General features: G+C 36.3%; 1 protein-coding gene across 1 annotated transcript in view; it reads right to left on the bottom strand.

Moving 5' to 3' along the window:
- The window catches only part of CNTN6 (contactin 6), a gene marked incomplete at both ends in the record, with an annotated part of 111939 nt that overhangs the window by 87664 nt on the left and 1371 nt on the right, over positions 1 to 22904 (bottom strand). The window lies entirely within an intron of this gene.

Here is a 22904-nt window from a genome sequence, read left to right as displayed (position 1 = left end):
GCAAATAGATCTTGTTCAGCCGACACCAGCAGAGTGTCTTCCTGCATCCCTAAAGAGAATCAGCCATCCTGATGCATTAACTCAGCTTGTGCCCCCAGGCAGTTCCCCCAGCTTCACCCCAGCCAGATCAGCTCCAGCCACTGGCACCACATCAACCCGAGTGCCTTCTTCAGGGCCATAAGTGACTGCACACAATGCACTTCAAAACTCAGATCCTTTGTATTGGCTGTCAGCTGTATACATATTCATGTGCTTTTGTACTTTTCAACCACTTCAATCTACTTCTTCTAAATTTGAAAAAAAAGCCAGGTCAGCACCATTGTCTGCTCCCATCTTTTTTGACACTTGATGTTTTTCTGATGTTTTTCGTGGAACTATATGAATAATTTGACTCATCTGAAGTGAGAATAAGAATAAGAATATATAATCATAAAAATATAATATTTTATTTATTTATTTATTTATTTTTATATCCATTTCATTTCTGAAATATTTTCAGCTAAACCTGAAAAAATCGGAACCCATCTTTCTATTAGTAAAATTGTTTTCTACTGATGAATGTAGTCAAACTTTTCTACTTTGCTGGATCTAAAGCAAAGAACATCTGGTAAAACTTTAGATATAGATGATCAAATATATATATATATTTTTAATATATTTTGGCTTTTTTTGACCAGAATCCTTTTTAAAGATGGCACCTTATAACTGTAATGTTTTGTGTGTATCTTAATGGAGATGCCTACTCCTACATATCTATTACCCAGCTTACACTGTGTATCCTTCAGAAACTCAGAAAGTCAGCCCAGTTGTGTGATTTCATGAACGATACCAGTGAGAAATAGCCTTCAAGGGAATTGGAGTAAAATTCAAAGTAGCAGTCCAAAAAGATTGATTTGTTTTATACCACAATAGCTGTTTGGATAGACACATCTCATTTTAAGAATATCTTGTGTTATAGAGGAAATAACGTGGGCATACTAGAAAAAGAAAATACATCCTTTCAGTTTAGGATATAAAGTCAGGCTAGTAAAACAGCTGAGATGAGCTAGTGGCTTGAAGGTACAATATTAAACCTGGCTGAATATTATATGTGATGTTATAAGTGACATAACAGAGCATAAAATACAGTAAATCACATAAAAAGTATCAATTTCCATAACTTTTTCATTCTGCTGAACTTTGCAGGCTATATGCAAACTTTGAGTAGGCTCCAAATATTTCCTGACTTATCCATAACTTCTGCAGACAGGTGAAAATCCCAGAAAATATAAAAGAAACCCAATAAAAGAAGCTGTAACTCAACTATATTCAAGACGATATTGCCTTAACTGTTTGCTTTTGGTGGGCTTGTTGAAATCCTAAAGATAAGCATGCATTTCACCCCTTAGCTCAATCTGAAGTTTAAATTCATAATTGTTTTATTCTTTATATTCTTGTTCTGCCAGGGGACTTTAGTCATAGAGCGAGATACTGTAGGAAGAATAAATAGCTCATATCTTATAGCGCCAACAGTTTAATCAGAAAGATGAGACATCTCCCAGAATTGACTCCGGACCCCAAATTATTTTTCCTCTCTTTCACAATCAAATGATATAAATAAAGCAAACCGGAATTTCTTATACTTCTCATGGGAGTCTTACTGTGGGAAGAAGAATACAATTTCTTCAGCAAACCATGAGGTGTGAAGCAGAGCTACTCTCAGAGATGGTGGCTGGATGTAGTTAAAGGTCCCTTTTATTTTTATTCACTTGACAAATTTTGAGGGATCTTTTTTGCTGTTTCTACAAATGATCCTTTGACTTGTCTTTTCTCTTGTATGAGTTTTCTTCCCTTCTGAATTAATTTACTTAGCCTGTTCTTGTTACATTCCCACAACAACCAGTGAAAAGCTTTTATAAAACAATGAAATGACTTTGGGATCTTTGTTCCATTTTTAAAATTGATCTAGCTATGTGGGACTGAGATTAACTGTGGCAAGTTACCTGGTATATGTGAAAATCCCTATTTTAGTTGATAAAAGTGTAAAAAAAAATGATAAATCTGGATTAAATTCTCATTATGAGTACTAAATGGAATTTAGGGTCATTTGTCACTTGCAGAGTTTTGAAAGTCTTAGTTCTTGTATCCCTTTCAGAGTCCTTAATACAGAACAGTGTGGAATAAGGACATAGTTGTTTACATGTATCCTAGCAGCTCCTCTATGGTAGATATGTTTCAGCCACTATCACAAAAAATATTGTCCATTACTTTTCGTAAAAGGGGCGTCATGCTATCATTTTGTTTTTTTTCTTTAATATCCTTTTCTTGCTGCCTGATCTGCAACAGAGAATACCATCATGTTTGTGAGAAATGATGTGTACTTTACAGCCAATGGTATACTGTGAGTCCATCTCTTATTTATATGAAAGGTCAGACTGGTCATTTCTAATTTCCTGATGCATCCTTTTGCATTTGGTGTAGAGAAAGGCCATATATTTCTCCCTCATTCTCCAGATTCACAACAAGTCACCACGATTTATCCAGAGATATGTATGACAAATAAATCTTAGTACTCTTTGCTTTTGTTAGGAATTAAATAATTCATATATTTTAAAAAATCAATTAGAATATGAATATTTGATTAAATGTATCATTTCCATACATAAAACTTGTGCCTGTGTCCTCAGCATGGTGACTGAAGGCAAATATAAACTCTTATTATGAAATGTATTTCTTTATGATATCCAATCAGTTTGATCTCCATAAAGACCATAATTATGCCAGTCTGAATTCAAATCTAAAGTATGAAAATGAAACAACATTCCTTTATTCATTATATGATATTGTCTTTGGCCAATGTGGGGATTAACACAGCCAGCAGAAGAGGAGGGAGCCTATTTTTTCATAATTATGTATCAACAAAGGATATCATAGTGCTTTCCTCTCACTGCGTTATGGGCAGTGGTTAGTTATACTGGGCTCTGATAGTTATATCAAATGTAATCAAAGAATTTTCCGTCAGTCACAATAAATATTAAAGTGCTTATGCACTGTCTCTCCCAGACATGGAGAATGGAATACACATCTGGAGCCTACACTTAATCAACTTAATTTTACCCAAATCGTATTCACTGTTCTTTCCTGCTGTATGACACTGACTGGCTTCATAATTAGTTTCTTATGATGCATTTGCTCCACTGGAAATACCAGGCAATACAGCCAGAGTGCAGCTCAGGCTGTATCCCACTCTGTAGGATACATATAAATAACTTGGTAGACCAACGTTGCAAACCATTGAAGTGGACCATTTTTCTTGTCCAGAACTGCCCAGTAATATTGGACAGCTTTTTCTTGGTGAAACTGAAAGTGTCTCGGAAGACATTATGCTGCATTTGTAAAATAAATAATAAAAATAGACCATGTTGGACTTTATTTTTTTTTTTTTTTTCTGATTGAATCTGCTCCAAGTAGACAAACTCAAGAGTATTTATCGTTTAAGGACCAGAAATGTCCAGTTCTGTTGGTCTTAGATCTCCAAAGCATGCAGCATTTTCAGTTCCTGTGATTATTTCAGTTGCCATGATTCTCTGGAGCTAATCAGAGATTAGGAGTCCTTTGTTCTGAGTGCTGTAGAAGAGACAGCCATAAGAATTCCAAGAAAGTGATGGACCAGGGCTGTTCTTTCCTCACTTGGAGTCATGCAATAGGCACAAAGGGGTTTGCTGCTGCCTAGGCAGATATATATCTAGCATATTAGTGTGTTCTTTCATAAGAAAAAAGAGATGAGAATAATGATAAAACCTGCACTCTAAAAAGATTCTAAATGCAAAACTGCTATAATTCACATAAGCAAACCAGATAAGGATAAATTTATCCAGGCTATTAAGTTTCAGGAAGGCTGTAAATTCCAGGGGTAGTGAGTTTCTAATGAATCTTTCTTAATGTGCCTTAGATAGAGCCTCATATCTGATCCAAAACATTAATATGACTTTATGGGCCAAAGCTGACACCTGATTAAGAGGCCTCTTTTAAATCAGCTTCATAGTAAAACACCTGTCAGTTCTAGCAAAAAGGATGGGGCAGGTGAGTTAGAGACTTCCTCCTTGTAGTGACAGCATAAGTAGAAAAAAATATGAAAAATACAAATGACTTCAAAATCCATCTAGTTTTCTTCACAACTTAAGACATCAGTAAATTTTAATTTGAAGAGAGGGAAATTTATAGAGCCCACAGATTTTTAAATGTGATTGTCTTTCTCTGTGAATAACACTGGGGCTTTTGATTGAATCTTGACAGAAGCTGAATGGAATGATTATTTTCCTCACCCAAAGCCTGGACCAGCTAGCTCAAGGACTTTAAGGAGCATGAGTGGTACAGAATGAGAGGTAATGGATGCAATGCTGTTTGCTAGCGGGAAAGTATGAACTTAGAGTAACACACATTAGTGCGATGAATAAGACATTAACAGTGAAAGAGAAAAAAGTGAGAAAGAGAAAAGGTCCATGAAAGCATTCTGGAAAAAGGACAGAAGGCTGTCAGTTTTATCGGCAATGGGAGGCAGGCACCCCTCCTCACCCTCTCATTCAGTTCTTAATCAGAGAGTGAACCAGGAGACTTACATACAGAGAAAGGGAGATTAGAAGAGATGTTATAGGTTTGAGCAGGCAGAAGCAACCTAAAACCTTTAGGATTTTCCCAAAGGGCCTTCAACTTTCATGTGTTTTCTCCCTTCAGACACTGATGTACAGAGCTCTAGAGACACTGGGCTCCTTTCAAGTTTCAGCTTCTATTGAAAAAGTCAAATTGGGAGTAGTGGTGAAATTCCACATTGTCTCTGTCATCAGACACCCAAACCAGAAAGACACTTAGCTTTCTCTGAAGTGGTGAGAAAGGTAGGCGTCAGGGTGGCACATGGGGTGAAGTCCTGGCCCTACTGAAGTCTGAAAAACTCTTGGTAATGAATTGAAGCTTGGTGCTTGAGCCCAGACGTTATATATAAAACTGTCTATAAAATGACAGTCAACAGTGCAAGGCAGTCCTTTCATCTGGGATACAGCCTCAGTAGGCTAGTGGTGCATTCAAAAAATAGTGAGTGTAAGCAAGTGATATGAGAAACACAGCCCTGGTGAATGGCAGAGAAAAGTTAAATATCTTCAAGAAGAATGATTCTGTATCCTCTCAACTTTATTTTTTGAAAAAATATTCAAATATTCCAATATACTTCCTTATATATGGTAGCCTGTATGGTGTTGTAGGTAGGGTGATCAGAGACTAATATGTCAACACACAGGCTATACACTGTACATTTTCCTGAGGTACTTTGGTGTAAAAACAAAGAATAAATGTGTAAAATATGGTATTAATTACTACTATACACAAATGTTAAGATTACCTGAACCTTATATGTAAAATTAGGTGTAATATTTCACAGGTAATAACTATTGTGCAAAAATGATCATATTCTTGAATTATGAGCCTTTTTCAATTAAATATGCATACTGACAAAAGTTTTTTGTCACAATCAAATGCTTCAAGCATTTTTTACTATTTATAATAGTAAACATTTTTTCTATTATAATAATAAGTGTTACTCCAATTCTTTAAGCTAACTTTCTGTGAATATAATTGGGTATCAGTGAATTTACTATACATCTGTATTTTGGTCTAACTGATACACACATCCTAATTACAAAATAATTAATGATAGATCTCTAAATGCCAAAATTTGATGTCTCTCATATTATTATATTGAATATTACAATCAAACTAACCTTGGATTTATCTGATATTAATTTAATTCAGTACAAAATCAAAATATTCCCGAAGGACTCCAGTCCCAAATTTCAAACTACAGTGTCAGAAAATTGCTCATAAGTTGTGCACACTGGATAGCATTCAATGGAGCTTCACTAATTTACACTTTTGGCTAAAGATGAACACAGATTTACAAACAATTCATTGTGAAGCTATGTGTAAAAATACCATGCCTTGAATAGGTATAGAGACTATAAATATACCAATGTGTGAACTATATTAATAATGTGATATTTTATTTTTTAAAAAATGTTTAAGTAACAATGTTAAAATCACTAACTGTGCATGACTTCATGGTCTTTATGGAAAGATTTTCTAAAGGCTTTTGTGCTATTGTGCAAGATATAGACAAGATAAAGGAAGCCTTTTCATTTGTGCAGGTGATTTGTTTTATGTCATGAACTTGGCCATGTCCTTCAGATTCAGAACTATTGTGGAACAGACATCTAATTACAGAGACAAATATCCACAGTAAAGTTAGAGGGATGTGTCTTTATGATATATAGTAATCTTGACGTGCACTCTTCTCAATGAAATTTCATTAGTTTTTGTGTTACTAGGCAAAATGAATAAATAATAATGAACCTTTTCCAATCTACTGCACAAGCATTTTGTTCACTGTAATTTCAGTTATAAGTGAGGCCTAGATTTGATGACAGATACTGTTTGCTGCATTGTACTGCTGTAATATTCATTTGGCACTGTTGCCAAACTGACTGAAGGCTTAATTCAATAATTTACAATACAGGAAAAGATAACAGCTATATCATTTAATATCCTGCCAGTTAAATAAATCCAGCACTTTGTTCTTCTGTAACTTTGTGTGTGTTTGTGTGTGTGTGTAAAATGTAACTGTGCTTTTGTTTTACTGTCTTAAGAGGACAGTGTTTAATCAAGCTCAGATAATTTTTACCACTGCTGGTGTTGGTCAGCTCTGTTTTTTTATGTGATGACTCCAAAATACCATTTGCAACTTTTAATAGATACACAGTAGAAACAGGGACAGAGTGAAGTAGTAACTTGGAAGAGTACATAACAACTTGGCAAGCTACAGAATTCAAGCTACTTAAAAGGGGGAAAGGAAAATCAAAAAAAAAAAAAAAAAAAAAAAAAAAAAGCTTTGTGTAAAATTCTTCCTACCTTTAAGCTCTATTTCAGACTCATTTCAGTCTTTTCATTATGCACCTTGCATTACACCCCTATGCTCCCATCCAGTGTCTGGAGACAGATAGAGACAAAAAGAAATTGCTCCACCACCTTCTTCCTCTAGATCCTGAGCAAGCCTCAGAGAAGGAATAGCCCTGTATGTCTTTTCTCTTTTTTTTTCTATGTTAGGATAAACTGTATGAGTGGTTTCAAGGACTTAGGATGAAATGCTTTATTACCCTGCTTGCTGCCCCCTCCACATTCTTGGCTAGCCTGAAATTTCTGGGAGAACTGAGCCTTTAAACCTCCAACAACATTTACATAAATCTTTTTGTGGCACCCCTCTTCCCACTTGATGGCAGAAAACTTGGGTAATCTGTTGGAAAAATACAAATCAAGTACAATTGAATTTATAAGGACTTTTTTTTTTTTTTTTTTTTTTTTTTTCCCCAGCAAGACTGTAATTTCAGTATAGAAAATATTCAGCATCCTGAAGGGTGTTAAGTTTGGCTAACATTTTTATAGCTGGCAGTAGATAGATATATTTTCATGCCTCATCAAGTTTCGTCTTTTCCCTGTTTAGAGAGTCAACTTATGAGCCAAAGTGCTTTGAAGTCAGTGAAAGCCTTTCATAAACTTCAGTGAGCATTGGATCAACCCCTAATGAACAGAATATAAGCAACAGAATCCCCATTTGTTCTTAGTCTTCTAAGACTGTGCTATGTAACATATATTTATTCATATTTATTTGCATAAGTAGATGTATAGTACATATACATCCTTACAAGGAAATACGTGCACACAACATTTATACTGTAGGGAAAGAGGGAAGAGAACTGTTAAGAACATCTATTTGCTCTTCTATTCATATTGGCTGTATAATGTATAGTAAATGATAGTTGGTTTACTAAATACTTTGGTGTTCAAAAACTATGTACAATAGCTATTGGATATCAATGACAGCTGCATTATTTTCAGGCAGATACTTAGTAGCAAAAATCCAGCCTTATTGCAGTGAAAAAGAAATGATGAAAAGGGCTAGTTTGCAAATAGTTTGAATGTACTAAAGCAAACAACGATTCCTCTTTTGTTTCCAGAGGGCATGCTTTGTAATTCCCATTTATGTTCAATAGGAAACATGTTGTAATGTGAAGTAGTATTTTTTTTTTTTCATTATTATGAGTCCCAGACCTTGTAGAAAGCTTGATACAATCACCATTATAGGGGTCTTAAATTGTAGGTGGATGTTTAAGCTGTGTGTACATGCTATTTAAATTTTGCTTATTTACTTTGAATAACTGGAATGAAATGGCTGCTTCATAGATGTTAGCTTTTCCCACTAAGGCTTAAATAACAGGCATGAATAAAGCAGAAACTAGCTGTAATAACTTGACATCAGAAATGATTTTGCATGTAGATAGAAAGGTTTATCTTCCGGAATAATACTTAAAAATAATAGAGATCATGAAGATAATAAAAGAAAATCATGTTGAGAGAATTTATTTTTGTACCTGATATTACCACCATGGCAAAAATCTTTAGGTCATAGGAAGATTTAATAATGAAATCCCAGACTGCCACTCCCTTCTTGTTCACAGATGATTGATAATTTGGGAATCAAATCCTAGGAAAAAATCATCTTAAGCAATTAAGATAATGTCAGGCCAGACAAGATTAAAAGGATCTTTATTTTCTTACATATAATTGAAGAGGAATGGAAGAGATATTTATAACTTTTTTTTTTTTTTTTTTTTTTTTTTAAACCAAAGGACGATCCTGATTTAAATTAGATTAATCAAACAGGGTATTATTTTCATATATATTGGGTTGACTGACTGATTTTCATATGCTTGTTGTCACAGTATTGACACTCCTTTAGTAGACTGAAACTAAATTTTGAACTTAAAATTAAACTTAAAAAATGGTCTTTCCTGACTAAATATCAGGTACTGTCTATTGCAAAATTGATTATTAGCCAGTCAAGAAAGTCACAGGTCAAGCAGAAATATCTCCTTGCTTTCCTTCCTAGTCCTTTGTATTTCCATGAACACTTATCATAAGCAGCAGAAGGTAAATAGTGGTGTAAAAAGTCTGTACCTCAGAAAAAATCTTATTGGGATTTCATGGAACATCCCTCCACCATTAGACGTACTGAATTTTGAACACCTGCTGAAAAAAAGTGAAGTGCAATAGCTGCCCACATAAGGGTATTATAACTTTCCATTGTGGAAAATATTGGACAACCTAAAAATAATTTGCACTGTATACTTTGTTATTGTGCCAAGTACTGAAAGCTCTCAGGCACTTTTACAATAAATAGAATAAATGGAGATAAATGAAACTGAACTCTGTTAAATATCATCAACAAAGTTCTGCTTTATTACTGGCAATTAAACAGTAAAAGTCAAAACACAAGCTATCATTATCACTCATTGATTAAAAACCAGTTAGAACATTGCATTTCAAACTAACCTACCGCTTTGCTCGTTATGCATTTCAGCATGAACAACAGCACAATATTTCAGAAATAATTAGGAACACAGCATAAGCGATCAGTGCTAATGTTCTTGAATAAAATTGCCAAAGCAAATGATTATAGATCAGCCAAAAGACACTATTTGAAGCCATCATCTTTTGTGACTATTTAATATCTTCATGATGATCTTTCTCTGAGCAAACACAAATGAAGTTAAAGCCATTTCAGTAACGGCATCCTAAAATTTAGCAGAAGCAAGAAACATTGTAAACTTTGTAAATGCTTATGTTTTGGAAAGTAATAGCTAGCAATTGAGTTCTCAGACAATTTTTGTCCCTAGTGTCTGTTTTAAAGGGGCTAATATCAACATTTCTGATGTATGGCAAGCCAGGAATGTTTCACTGTCAAATTACTGTTCTTTTCCACTCAAGTAAAAAATGACCTTTTTTTCCAATCTATTCTCAGCAAAATGACAGCATAAATAGCAAAACAAAACACAACTGAATGGAGAAAAAGTATGCGGGCTGATAGGGCTGCACTGAACTCTCCTTTGGAGGGGAAGGGCTCAGCAGGCAGGGCCAAGTCGACCACAGCTAAGCTTGGGGTCCAGGAGTGGGTGGGTGGAAATGTCACTGATGATACCGGCAGGCTGAAAAACCTAGGGAAAAATGGTAAGGTGGAGAGCCTTTACGTTACACCATTCAGGCAGTCCGTTTCCCTTTCTGATGGCTTAGTCTTCATTCCAATGCTACGATGTTACAAAGAGAAGAATCCAACACTGAGTTTTTCTTGGGGTCCTTGTTCATTCTTCCCAAGGTACTCACTCCACGGAAGAGCCTGTGAAGCATGGGATGAATTGCCACTTGGGGAGAGTTTGTATGATTTGTCCTCTGGTGTCTCCAATGCTTATGTTTCCAGAGGGAAAACAGAACCAGAACAGCTTTTCTATAAAAAAATACATTTATATCTACACTTCTCTGGTATCTATTTGATTGTCATTGATAGTTTAGCTGGTTGGCATCTCTTTATCTTCATTCTTGCCTTCTTTTACCTCTATTTTAAATACTTGTCGTAATCTGGCAATTTGAAGAAACAGGAATGATTTACTAAAGAAATGTTTCTACTTTATCCAGAACTTGAAAGCTGTAATTTCAAATCAAGACTTTGTCTTTGTTATCATCAACATTGTTTTGCAAAACCAATTTTTTTCCTGCTGTGATTTACACAGATCCCTCGACACTACTGTAATTAATGCCTAGGGCACATTTTGGTTTCTACCCTCGCCTATACTTTCATTTAAACGCCCCATTTTCCCTCTCCTTTCAAGAAGCTCACAAAAACTAATCTAAGCCTTGTGTATTCTCCCCACCTGGAAACCTTCCAGAAAGGTCAGAACACAAGCAGAAAACCCAGTCCAGGCTTAGGACCTCCTTTAGCTTAACTCACTCCATGGAGTCCTGCACAATTTTGTACAATGTCACTGCTTGGGCTGGAGGCAGAAATAGAGATAGGGCAATCTCCATTCTGAGCAGCCTGATGGGAGCTTTCACAGAGGGACAATAATGAAATGCAGGCAAAACATTTCATATGTATTACTTCTCTGTAATTTTTCTCTAATCCAAAAATCACAAAAATGCTGTAATTCTGCACAAATCTTGCATACTTGGATTGCATATTTTTCCTAGCTACAGCAGGAATTGATAACAGGCTGCTAAATTACTGCTTAATAAACCACTAAATGAGTGCCATCTAAGATAACGGGGCATTAAATGACAACTATTCAGGGAAAAAGTAGATGTGCAGAAAGGACTGCAAGAGGACTCTCTGCATAGACAGAAATTGGATTAGTCATCTCATCTGTGCCAGTGGTGAAATTCAAACTGAAGCAGATGTGAAAAAAAAGGAAAGTGGTTTGATTCTGTAACATGCCAAAGGAAGGAGAGCACTCCTCTGCTCCTCACAGCTCTGTGGTGCAGGGGCAGGTAGGGCTTACAGTACAGGGGTACTGCGAGCATTTACATGTCATAAATGAGAAGACAAAATGCATTTTGTATTTCTGTCTCTGCATTTCATAGAATCACAGAATCACAGAGTCTATGGAACACAGAGACAGAAAACCAAACAGCATTAGGTAACACGGAGTTAAAATATTATCAGACAAAATATCAGAAGAGATAGAGAGAGTGGAGAGTTTCAGGCTGCAAAGACAAACTCGAATTGATCCCCTGATTTCAGTGGGGTTTAGGTATTTGAATGACTGTGTGTCCTGTAAATGTAAGGGCCTTGATTGTACTGGTGGAAAAGCACCTTCAAAGTCTGTGAGGGGTTGCAAAGCTTTAGCCCATACATCACAGCCTGGTGTCATCCATCTGCAGGCACGTTTGTCCCAGAAGGCAGAGAACATATTTGTTTGGCTTGTAGGAGCTGGAAAATTGTATCATCTGGGCTGATACTTAATACGTCTGCGGTGTAGTATCACCAATGGAGTTATGACAAACGGTCTGAAGGCCATATTTCTGGGGAATGACATAATCAATGACAGATCCTGGTCTAATTTAGGTAGGTTTGGAGTGCAGAGTTTTAAAGGGAGAAAGTGGAGTGCTACAGATTTCCTCTCCGTAATATTTGCTACCCGTGGAATGTAAAACATTTTGTTTCAAAGCACTTATTGCCTGCTTGGTAGTGTTTTCATGTCTCCATTATCTCGAAAACTGTGTAGACATTTTAGTTAAATGTCAGTGCATTATAAAATATTGTTGGTTTATTATTTTGGCCTGCAGTGAACATCCAATTTTGGGCTGACAAAATGCTCTTTACTCATCTTCTCCCCATAAATTAGCCATGTTTATGCACAGTACAGTATTTTATATATATCAGACTGCGACAAGAAATCTTAACTCAGGTTAAGTTTCCTTAAAAAAAAAAAAAGAATTTCAGTTGATTTTTCAAATTGTGTGTCTTAATGTTTTTTAGTTAAAAGAATAGGGACAAGTTGTCTTAAGGGAAAAAAATGTGAATCAAGCTGGATTCTCTTTCCAGAGTTTCATTTTTTTTTTTTGTCATACAGGTGTTAGATGCTTAACTTTCAGGTCAGTTTCTTTATCTTGTAAAACGTGGTTAATTTGTAACATTTAAAGGTGTCTAAGGACATGGTCATTTAACTTGCAAAGGAATTAAATTCAAATTTTCACATCTTTTAATCTGCAACTATCTGTTTCTGGAGGTGATTAAAAATTGTAGACATGCAGGTTATTTATATGAAAGCTTACCCAGCTCCACAAGTTTTACTTCTGTACATCTCCAGAAATTATTGATTTTGGCAGTGCTGACCAAGCAGAGATCTTAGCTTTCACCGGTCACCTGGAGTAGCTCAGAGGCACCAGTGCTGCTTTGTCAGACTGAAAATCTGAGCTCAACTCTCTCCCAAAATGCTCCAGCTCCTTGGGAGCCAGTGCCTGAAAGGTATTTTGGAGGTGACAGGAGGGGTAAGCATTGACAGTTGATGCAATTCTACATTGCATTTAATATGTAAAGGTTTGTTTTGGCAGAGAAAAGGTCTTTTTGATACTGTCGTGTAGCTGACAAATAGCTGAGTTTCATCCTTTGTTTCTTACCTACTTTAGCCAATTTAATGCTTTTGAATTGAGGAGGCTTTGTAAAAGTAAATATCACTACAAAACACACTCAGAGATCTTGTGAGGATAAATCCTTCAACATCTGGGAATTTAAACATTGTCACAGAAAATCTTGAAAATACATATGGAAACAAAAATGAACTTGCCATCCAGATGAACTTCATGTGGATTCACATTTTATGAGGAGTATTTATTTTTGATTTATTTTAAAAGCAAACATCCAGGATTAATAAGAAAACCCAGTTTGTTGTTTGCTTTCTATACTTTGGAATATTTTTAATAATATGGAGTTGTTCCTAGTCCTTGGCTCTCACAGTAAAATTTCAGCATTCTGCGGTTAGTCTTAGACTGCCTATCAGCTTCATAGGCAGACTGATATATTACAGAGATGTACCTTTCTTTAAGGCAAATTTGTGGAGTACATGTACACCACCATTTTAATTGCAACACTGCACACAATTTTGTATAACATCCGTTTATCTTTAGGAGAGGCTGGGGGTTAATTTAGTGAAAAAAATAAATGTACACTAATTAGAAGATGACAAGTCATAGCTGATAAGGTCACTTGTCAGACAAATATGAATTCAATATCTATTGCATAGACAACTACATTTTCTCTGGCCTGGAGCAAACAATTTCTCTTTTGGAATACCACAAATGTTTACAAGAAAGATGTTGAGAAAACTCTTTTATTTCTACTACATTCAGTGTAAAGCATAATAAATCTAATTAGAAACAGCAGTTGAAGTTATAATGTTATATTCTGATTTGGTGCACTATACTGTCAGTGATTTCAGTAGCTTTAGACTAATATGAGTGAACTATGAATCTGATTAGTGCTCAACAAGATGTTAGCAGAGATTAACCCCTGCAGGTTTTTTCACATTGTCTGTTCCAGTATAATTTTGTTTTATATATATGAGCTATAAGAGCAGTAATCAATCATCAAAATCTATTTGGTGTAAGTGTATGAAATGAGACGCTTAGAGGATGAAGCAATTGTGTTCCGTTAACCACTCCTGTGTTGGGGGGAAGGCCATTTAAGCACGTGAGTCAAAGTTTGGATAGATTTTACTCTAAAATGCAAAGCCATTTTCCAGGGTGAGTTTGGTCCATGGTCTATTAGATGGAGACAAAGCTACAGTTTGGGAGGAATGGCAGCCTGGCTGAGGCAGTGAAGCAATATAAACAAAAATCTGTCCAAGAGAACACAGCAATTCAGCAAAGAGGAAGCCAAAGGACAAGGTTTGTTCTCTGATTTTACAACATGCTCCTGTTTTCTTTTTTATCTCAAATGATAATGAGCTTTGCATCAGTTTTTAAGGAAATCAAGTTATAAACAATATACCCATAGGCAAGAGATTGATGTGTGAAAACAACCTACCATGAACCAAAGCTTTGTAATGACGTGCCCCTGCCTGCTTCAGCCTTCCTCTGCAAGACACGAGGTGGCTGCTAGAGCTGGGAGGGGAAAGGGGACAGAACATCTCTCACAAAAGTCCCCATATGGGCTGAATAAAAGAAAGGTGAAGCTGCTAACAGCACGAGCCATCCTTTGCCTTTGAACGCTCCTTTGAGCAGGTGCTGGCAGCAAGACAAGGGTGCTCAGGGTGACACTGCCAGCAGGTGAGATGTGACTTCAGTCCAGCCTGTCACTGCTTGAAAAAACGCCAGTACTGCAGCCTTCTTGGTTCTGTCTGCTCATGTCGGAAATAGAAATGAACTAATGAAGATGCAGAAATCAAATTCTACCTAACTATGGCACTGGTCTTCACATGTAAAGTGTGTGTGGGGGGAGGGTGAGGAACAGCCCTGGCACATTGACTATCTGCTATCATTTTATACTCAGGCAAATGACTTCAGGATGAACTACACACTAACAAACAGTGGTTTTGACTTTCAAGGATCTGTTTAAAATGTTTAAAATATACAGATTATGCCAGATGTGCTGTCACTAAAAGGGAGTTATGCTTGCTTTAGATGTACATCAGTAAGTCCCCTAGCCATTAATGTGAGCTCCCACTAATGGCCTAAGGGCAGCCATTTTGTGTCTTCTGCTTGGGAGCAAAAGTGAATGAAGTCCACAGGGAAATAATGAAGTGATGTTGCCTATTCAGAGAAAATATTATCCCGAGAACACAGTACGATAGATCTGATCTTACATACAAGTATATTGTGAAGAGAAGACATTTTAAAGCTATGGTGACTTTCTTTGCTCATATATTGAATAGCTGGATTGCTTCAGCAATCTTTCACTTTTCCCTCAAAACCCTCCTTCTTCTTTTGTGCCCAGTTTGGAGCCATCATGTACAATTATTCCATTTCTAAGGCCTTCCAGGAGTACAGTGAAAGGTGCATTTGTCATTACAAAAATATCTTTGTCCATGAGAACGTTTCATTCCTACTGACGGCAGCTTACACCATGGCAAAGCTCACAGGAGGCTTGATTAAAAGACCTGACTTACATAAGTAGAAACGAATGACTTTCAGGTAATTATAACAGGAGCATGGTGTTTAGAGCCAAACAATATCACAGATAGTGCCTTAATTAGCAGCAAAAGTGATTTAGCAGAGTAATATTCTAATACCAATTCAATTGCTACAAATTATTAATAACAATGGCAGAGAATAACCAAGATCCAGTAACAACAAGATGCAGGATCTGTCAGAGGAAAATATATTGCCCCTTTAATAATGAGAATGTAATTAGAGTAGAACAATAAAACATATATTAATATTGAACAAAGAACACAATACCATAGTATTATGCTACACAGGAGAAGGAAAAAAAAATCCTACTGCTAAAATCCTAAAAGGGTCTAAAAATCAAACTCATAAAAGTGTAGAGGTTAAGATTAACTTCTATAGATTTACCTCCTGATGCAAAGCTCATAGGACGTTAGACAGTTTCGGCTTTAAGCTGCCCTATGAGGACAAGGATTGTCACCTCCAGACAGACCTTACACAGATCTAAGGAAGCAGAAAGACCCAGAGAAATGTGGGCTGCTGGTCTCCTGTTGGTCTGAAGTCTACCTCCATACTCAGAAATCACTCTCTTACTCCCCTCTTACCTACTGCAGAAGAAGACAGCTTTATTTCTGTTTGAATGGTAACTGTGATAAGTATATTGTCAACTAGTACAATTATTAACACAAATCTGGAAATATTAGGTGTGTTTTTCTCTGCAGTTTCTGAAGTCATGTAATTCCATGTGAATTAAAAGTTGCTTTTCACTTTGATTTTTTGTTTTGTTTGTTTGTTTGAAGTCTAACCCTAATATTTGATGACAGAATATAGAAAAGGGGAATTCTGAAGGATGAAAAACGAACACAAGGTAAATAATAAGAATCTATTTTCATTATTTGAAGGTTCAGAACTATAATCTAGTCTCATGGAAAATGTGTACTTAGCTTGTGATTTCGATTGCTGTTGGAGCTGATAGCACCAAAACAGGAAAACCATGGGATCTGGATATAATATGGTTCAAAAAATGTCTCATCGCTACCTCAGAAATTTTCATTCATCCAGTCCCTACACATGGCCCCAGTAGACTAATCCATCCATATTTTTCTCAAATTACAGATCAGCATATATCTCAGAGTTGGCTTCCCATGCACACACAGCAAGCAATTTTAGTGATAATCCAAAGAGTTTCTCTTCCACATAGTCATAAGAAAAAAGAAATGCCCCACATCCCTATGAGTTTTCTGTTTATAAAGTAGGCATAAGAACCCCAAGCTGAAAAAAAGTGGTATTATCTGAAATAAATCTGCGAACTCAGCTCTGTGACAAAGCCATTTTCTGTCCCAGACAAATGCCAACAATAACAATAAATTAAAAACTATTAAAAAAAAAAAAAAAAGATTCTGAATTTATAAATTCTTTACTGCTAGGAGATTGGAGGATTGGAGATTTATATATATATACACTTTTTTTTAAAAAAGCCCAGGTACAATGATTGTGATAACAAATTTCCCCCAGGAATGCCAAGTAGGTATGAATGCAGTGAATTCCAAGAAGTTTTCAGTGTTAATTTCTGCTCAACAAGAAACACACACACATAAACAGCAGTCAATAGTTGCTAAATGAAAAAGAAGTAGCAAATCAATAACTAGAGACATTTTATTTTCAAGCTTCTGCAAACAATGGAAGGGATGATCAGCCTGTGATTACGTGGAAGTAGCAGATATGGTTACAGCTCTTAAAAGTTAGTGAGCAAGGTCTTCACCCAATGTCAGTGTGTGCAGATCTGCTGGGTGGGAATATTAAGCCATATGGAAATTAGATCTGGGTTTCCATTTCTAAGTAAAGCAGATTTAACCATTTTGCGCATTTCCAAGGCGTGTTCTTCAGAAACAGGTTAAATCCCTATTATTTGTACTGTTTATCCATTTGCATCCCTTTTCTGCTAGTGGAAATTTACAGCTTACAGCTGGGTTTCTCTTCATTTCATGTAGGACGTCTGCCACTCTTGCCACACTAAAACCTAACCTTTCACATGCTAGTGCTTTTCTTGAGGCATGGGTTGTGATGTTAGAAAGAGAAAGGAATTGATTGTTAAACTTCAGGAGAATCCATTATTTGATTAGTGTAACAATACACCCGACCAAGATGACACAGCCTCAACTCTGTCACAGGGGATCTCAAAATCCAGCTTTGGGGTTTTACTTTCACATTCATTAATGAAGTATCCTCATCTAATAGTGACCTCTGCAAAACAATGTCTTTAATGTCAGTTTAATGTTGAGATTATTATATACATTAAATGTAGGAATTATATTCAGTTAAATTGGCCTTGAAAACAATGATGTGTCTAATTTAAGTCAACTGTGTCAGTGATACATTATTATGCCATCTTAAGGCTGTGCTTTTATTTTTATTTTCTACTTAAATTTTCTACTCCCAGCAAAAGGAAATGCTCAAAATATTTTCCATGTTTAATCACCTGTTAATTTCAACTTCTTGGCACTGATAATAAAGTGCAATTGAATTTTCTTTGAAGCTGTTGCATACACACACACAAACACACACAAGTTTATATATATATATATATACAAAGAGAGAGAGAGAGAGCACCAGGATGTTATTTTACGAAGTTAATGAGCATTTCGTACAAAGAGATTAAATGACTTGATATGAAACAGAAAGAAACCATGTAAAATTCACAATATAGAAAAAGAACTTATTTCCTTTCATGTGAAGTAACTAATCAAAGAGATTAAGAAGCAGTAATTATGTAAACTACTATAAAAATGGGTTAGGCCTTTCAGACTGTAGAAAAGACTTCTACTCTGGAGCCACACAGAAAATATAAAGTTCCAGTAATGACTTCCATGAATTCTAGCATGCTCCACTTAACTTCAGGAACTGTAAATAACATCTTTCTGACAGCTAAATCAATGCAACCTGAAATTTGAAAGTGTATTGACCCTCAAAGAAGCATCTGAGCTCTATCCTCTTTTTCACCATATGTCCATACACTTGAGGGAATTCAAAAAAGACATTTTTTTTCTTGGAAAGGAAGTATAATAAGGAAGATGCTTCTATAACTTGAATCTAGCCCACATTATATAACGTTATATGATTGACATATCCAGCAGGTCAGTTTGACGTGATATGGCATACTTGGGAAACATCGCAGTGATATACGTCTGACTGAATAAAGACTGCCTGGGAGGTGGGCTTCTGTTTTTTACTGCAAAGCTGCAAAAACCCTTACAATCCTTAAATATGATAGGTGAGGCTTTCAAAAATGCTCAGCCTTGCCCTAATTCTTCCTTTCTCAAAACAAATGATAAGACTGCCATTGAAATCTGTGGAGATACCAATACTAACGCTGAGTCCTTCTCACTGCTGCTAATGTCACTTGTCACCTCTTTACTGATGTTATCATCACTGCTGCATTGTCGTTCCATTCTACATGTGCTTCATTACCATAGTAGTTGAAACCACAAACTGTTGTGAATATATCCCTCTTGGAATTGAGCAATGAAGGAAATAGCTATCTTAAATTCCATGTTGCATTGTAACATCCTCCTGCTTTGCAGCCAGCAAGTGGCAGAGCCAGAAGTTGCTCACAGGCTTCCTGAGCACCAGTCACAAGAGGATCCATCCTTTACATAGTCTTGTGCTGAAGTCAGAGATTCACATTTCTCACATACTGGTTTACTTTGTCTCCTTTTTACCCTTGAGTTAGCAGCAGTTTGTGGTTCTGATAAGACATGGGAAAAGAAAATAATTCTTCATTTTCCTTCCTAAAATTAAAGACCAGCTCTGTGTAAGCCCTGTAAGAAATGAGCAGGAACAGAGCAGCTTGCTGTCTACAACTCACCTGGTTTCCAGCTTAAGGCAACATTTGGATACTAATATTTTCTAAATGTTGTGTCTGCAAAACTGGGTGATGGATTAGAAAAGTAACTTATTTTCCCTTTACCATATGTCAAGTTTTTCCTTTATCTTGCACATTTTCACATCCTTTTTTGGATACTAATATTTTTCCTGTTAATTCAGTATTAATTAAAGGCTCTGGTTTTGTATCTGTGCACGTATGGCAGTTCTCAGAGTACTGGCTGTTAGCTGGGATTTCACTGGCCCACCTCAGACCCAGACAACTGATCTGCTGCATGTAAGGGGAAAGGCAAATGAAGTACCACAGGAAGATGAGAATGAAGGTCACACCTGAGACACCTTCTCTCCCATCTGCCAAAGCCCACATTAACCTTTGCCAGGACCTCACTACATTACCAGTCATCCTTTCTTGCTTGAGGCTTGGGATTCATTTACAGAAATAGAACTTTCAGGGTCAATGTTTCCCAAAGTCATGAGAACTTCCATGTTGTGCAAGGGAAACCTAATTATTTTCTTTCTCTGACTCATCAGTGGGTCTCTGAATGCCTCTGGTTGTTCAGAAGTGCCTTAACATTTCCAGGCTGGACTAGTTCATCTCCACAGTTTGCTGTTAGAAATAGCAAAGATGTCACTTGTCTTAAAATATATGGTCTGCTGTTTCATTCCTAAAGGTGCTGTTATGCTAACAATAAATCTGCAAGAGACTGCAGGCAGAGCGTGGGATATGATGTATTCAATATTCATCATGCTGTGACCCAAAGGAGTATCAGGACACTTTACATCAGGAAATTTCTCTCTCTAATTTAGCAGTTTCAAAATGATGGGCCAAAATACAGCCCGGGAGGTTGCAGTTGCATCTTCAATTGAATTTCATCCAGTAAGCCAAAAGATTGTAAAAATATAATTACTGCATCATTTCCAAAATGAAAGTTCAGACTAACTGGTTTGCCTTTTAATACTTATCTTGTCTATAGCTAATTTTAAGTGCCTGACAGTTTTTACTGACACTTTCCTTTTTCATTAGCTTTAACACTGGAAATTCCAATTGCTTCCTTCTGAGATCACCGGTAGAGCAAAGGACAGTTGCAAAGGCCATATCTGTATTGAAGATTATATACTTTTGAAGCACAGAAGTCACCAAGAATCAGAGAAGAGGGAAATCACAACAGCCTTTGGGAATGGGAAAGACACAAAATTTGGATAAGCATTCCAGGAAGAAGAGCGAAATTGCAGAAATGTTTAAGAGATAGCTCTCCTCCTCTTCCTAGGGAAGAAGCCTAGAAGAAGTGACAAAAGGAAACAGGGAAGCTGAGATTGAAGCAATGAAATCGATGCCAGAGTGGGACTGTAGCTATGATGCTGTGAAGGGAGTTACCAACAGACTTATTTGTTCCCCCAGCATCATATATTTAGATCAGCCACTGGGAAAATCAAATAGCATTTGTTTCTCTTCTCCCTGAAGATCTCCAATCCATACTTATATAAGATCCTATGTTCCTAACTTGGGTAATGGAAAGGGATGGGTGAAAGGCTTTTGTAACATATATATGATCAAATTATTATTTGCATTGCAACATTGAACATAGCACTGTAGACAAAGGAGGGAATGGAAGAACCAGAGAGACAGACAGATGAGTCACACACAGTTGCATGGGCAACCTGCAGCAGATCCAGGCATAGCTCCCATTTCTAAATAACAGCCTAATGTGCATCTGGGCTATGCTTAAAATGGCTTTCTCTCTTGCAGTGATACTGCTGGCAACAAGCCTTGCACAGTAGCTCCAGAGGACAGAATGTGAGCTAAGGGCAGCCATGGGAAGAAAGCTTGAGACACCTTTTTTTGTGAAGAAACATTTATTTTCTTTATTTTCTTTCCTGAGTGCTCAGGCCATTTTTCTGTTGATATCAGCTTCTCAATATTTCGTCTAAATCTTTAATCCAGAAAGTGAGTGCTCTTTCTTAGCATGTTAATATCAAGCAATGTTTAAATTTCAACTATATTGTAAGGAGGAGGCTGTCATGCATCCTTATAACAAATACACAGAATTTAAAGTAATGATCTCTGTGTTTATCTTCATCAGCCTTCTCGCCTCTGGTGCTCTGCTTAGATCAGATTATCTCATTTAAATAGCAATGGGTTATGAAAAAAGTCTAATCTGTTCCCTCACTGTGTCACTGTGCATGCATACATTACTTTGTTTTATTTCATCCCTTAAGGCACTTGCAAGAAAACCCCCAAAGACCCTTTTAAGTCACATAAAACAAAACAAAACAAAACAAAAACAACAACAACAAAAAAAAACACGACTGCTGGAAAATAAGAGTTGTAGGGAGTAATGCTCTATACATGAGCTTTCCATAGATTTAGAATATAGAGAGTAATTTGATTTTTGAGTAATTGAACTGCCATTTTGGGGGGCAATAATGTCTAGCTCTGCTATGCAGCAAATTTAATCCTTAGATTTAAAATTAATTTATAGGTCAATATCATTTTTATTCTACATGGCTGGTATAACTGAGATAGAGACAAGGAAGAAATGGCTGACCAACAACCTGAGTTATTTTTCAGGTCTCAGCTCACAAGATTGTTCTCCACAGCATAGTTTCTAATTTTCCCACTCAGTTCTATCAACCACCATATTGATGCAAGTCGTCCATATAGTAAATCAAAGAAGTTTTACCCGTAAGTGCAAGTTTGACTATTACCATCAAGCATATTTCAGAATGGTATATAGTAAAAATCAGCATACCTCCACTGAAATCAGGGAAGATAATTTATATTGAGGTATAAATTAACTTATCTAGGTGAAGTCAGTGGGCACCTTAATTGATGGCAGGATCAGGACAAAGGTACTGTTGTGGTCTACCCTTGGTGCTTAGGAATATGGAACATTTAAATTTTATCTATTAAGTCTTAAAAAAATGAAAAAATTAATATAAAAGTGAGCTCCTAGTATATTTTAACTCAGTTGGCCCAGGACACTTGTCTCATTAAAAGATGATCCTCTGACAAAAAAGATGAAGATGACAGAATTTTTTTAAAATGAAAGCTTAGTGAAAAGAAGTGAAGGAAAAGGTTATATATGGAAATATAAAACACGGGTGTAAGAATATCTTGTTCATCACTAAACTGTACTGGTCCTCCAGTGACTCAAATTTCAGGATCGCCATCAGGATCGCACACAAACTGCTAAAAGCAATTAAGAACTCATAAAGGCATCCTATAAAAGTCCTTTACTTAGGTGAATAAAGAAATGACGTATGAGAAGTATGCAAGCAGGGCTGATAAACACTATGGCGGTGCAGCGGGCACCCAACATGATTATAGTTGAAGATAATTAAAGGGAAGACTGGGTTCCTAAACTTGGTGTTATGTTTAGTTCAGCACATTTAGGCCTAACCAAGTGACTGCTTATTTGAAATATATACAAGTATTTTAATATGAAGTCCTTAACATGTCGGCTGTTTGTTACTGAAACAGCCACTTAGTATTGATTTCACAGAAT

This window comes from Netta rufina (genome assembly GCF_964035555.1).
Source record: "Netta rufina genome assembly, chromosome: 10".
In the NCBI taxonomy this organism is placed as follows: domain Eukaryota; kingdom Metazoa; phylum Chordata; class Aves; order Anseriformes; family Anatidae; genus Netta; species Netta rufina.
This window is presented reverse-complemented; position numbering and strand designations above follow the sequence as displayed.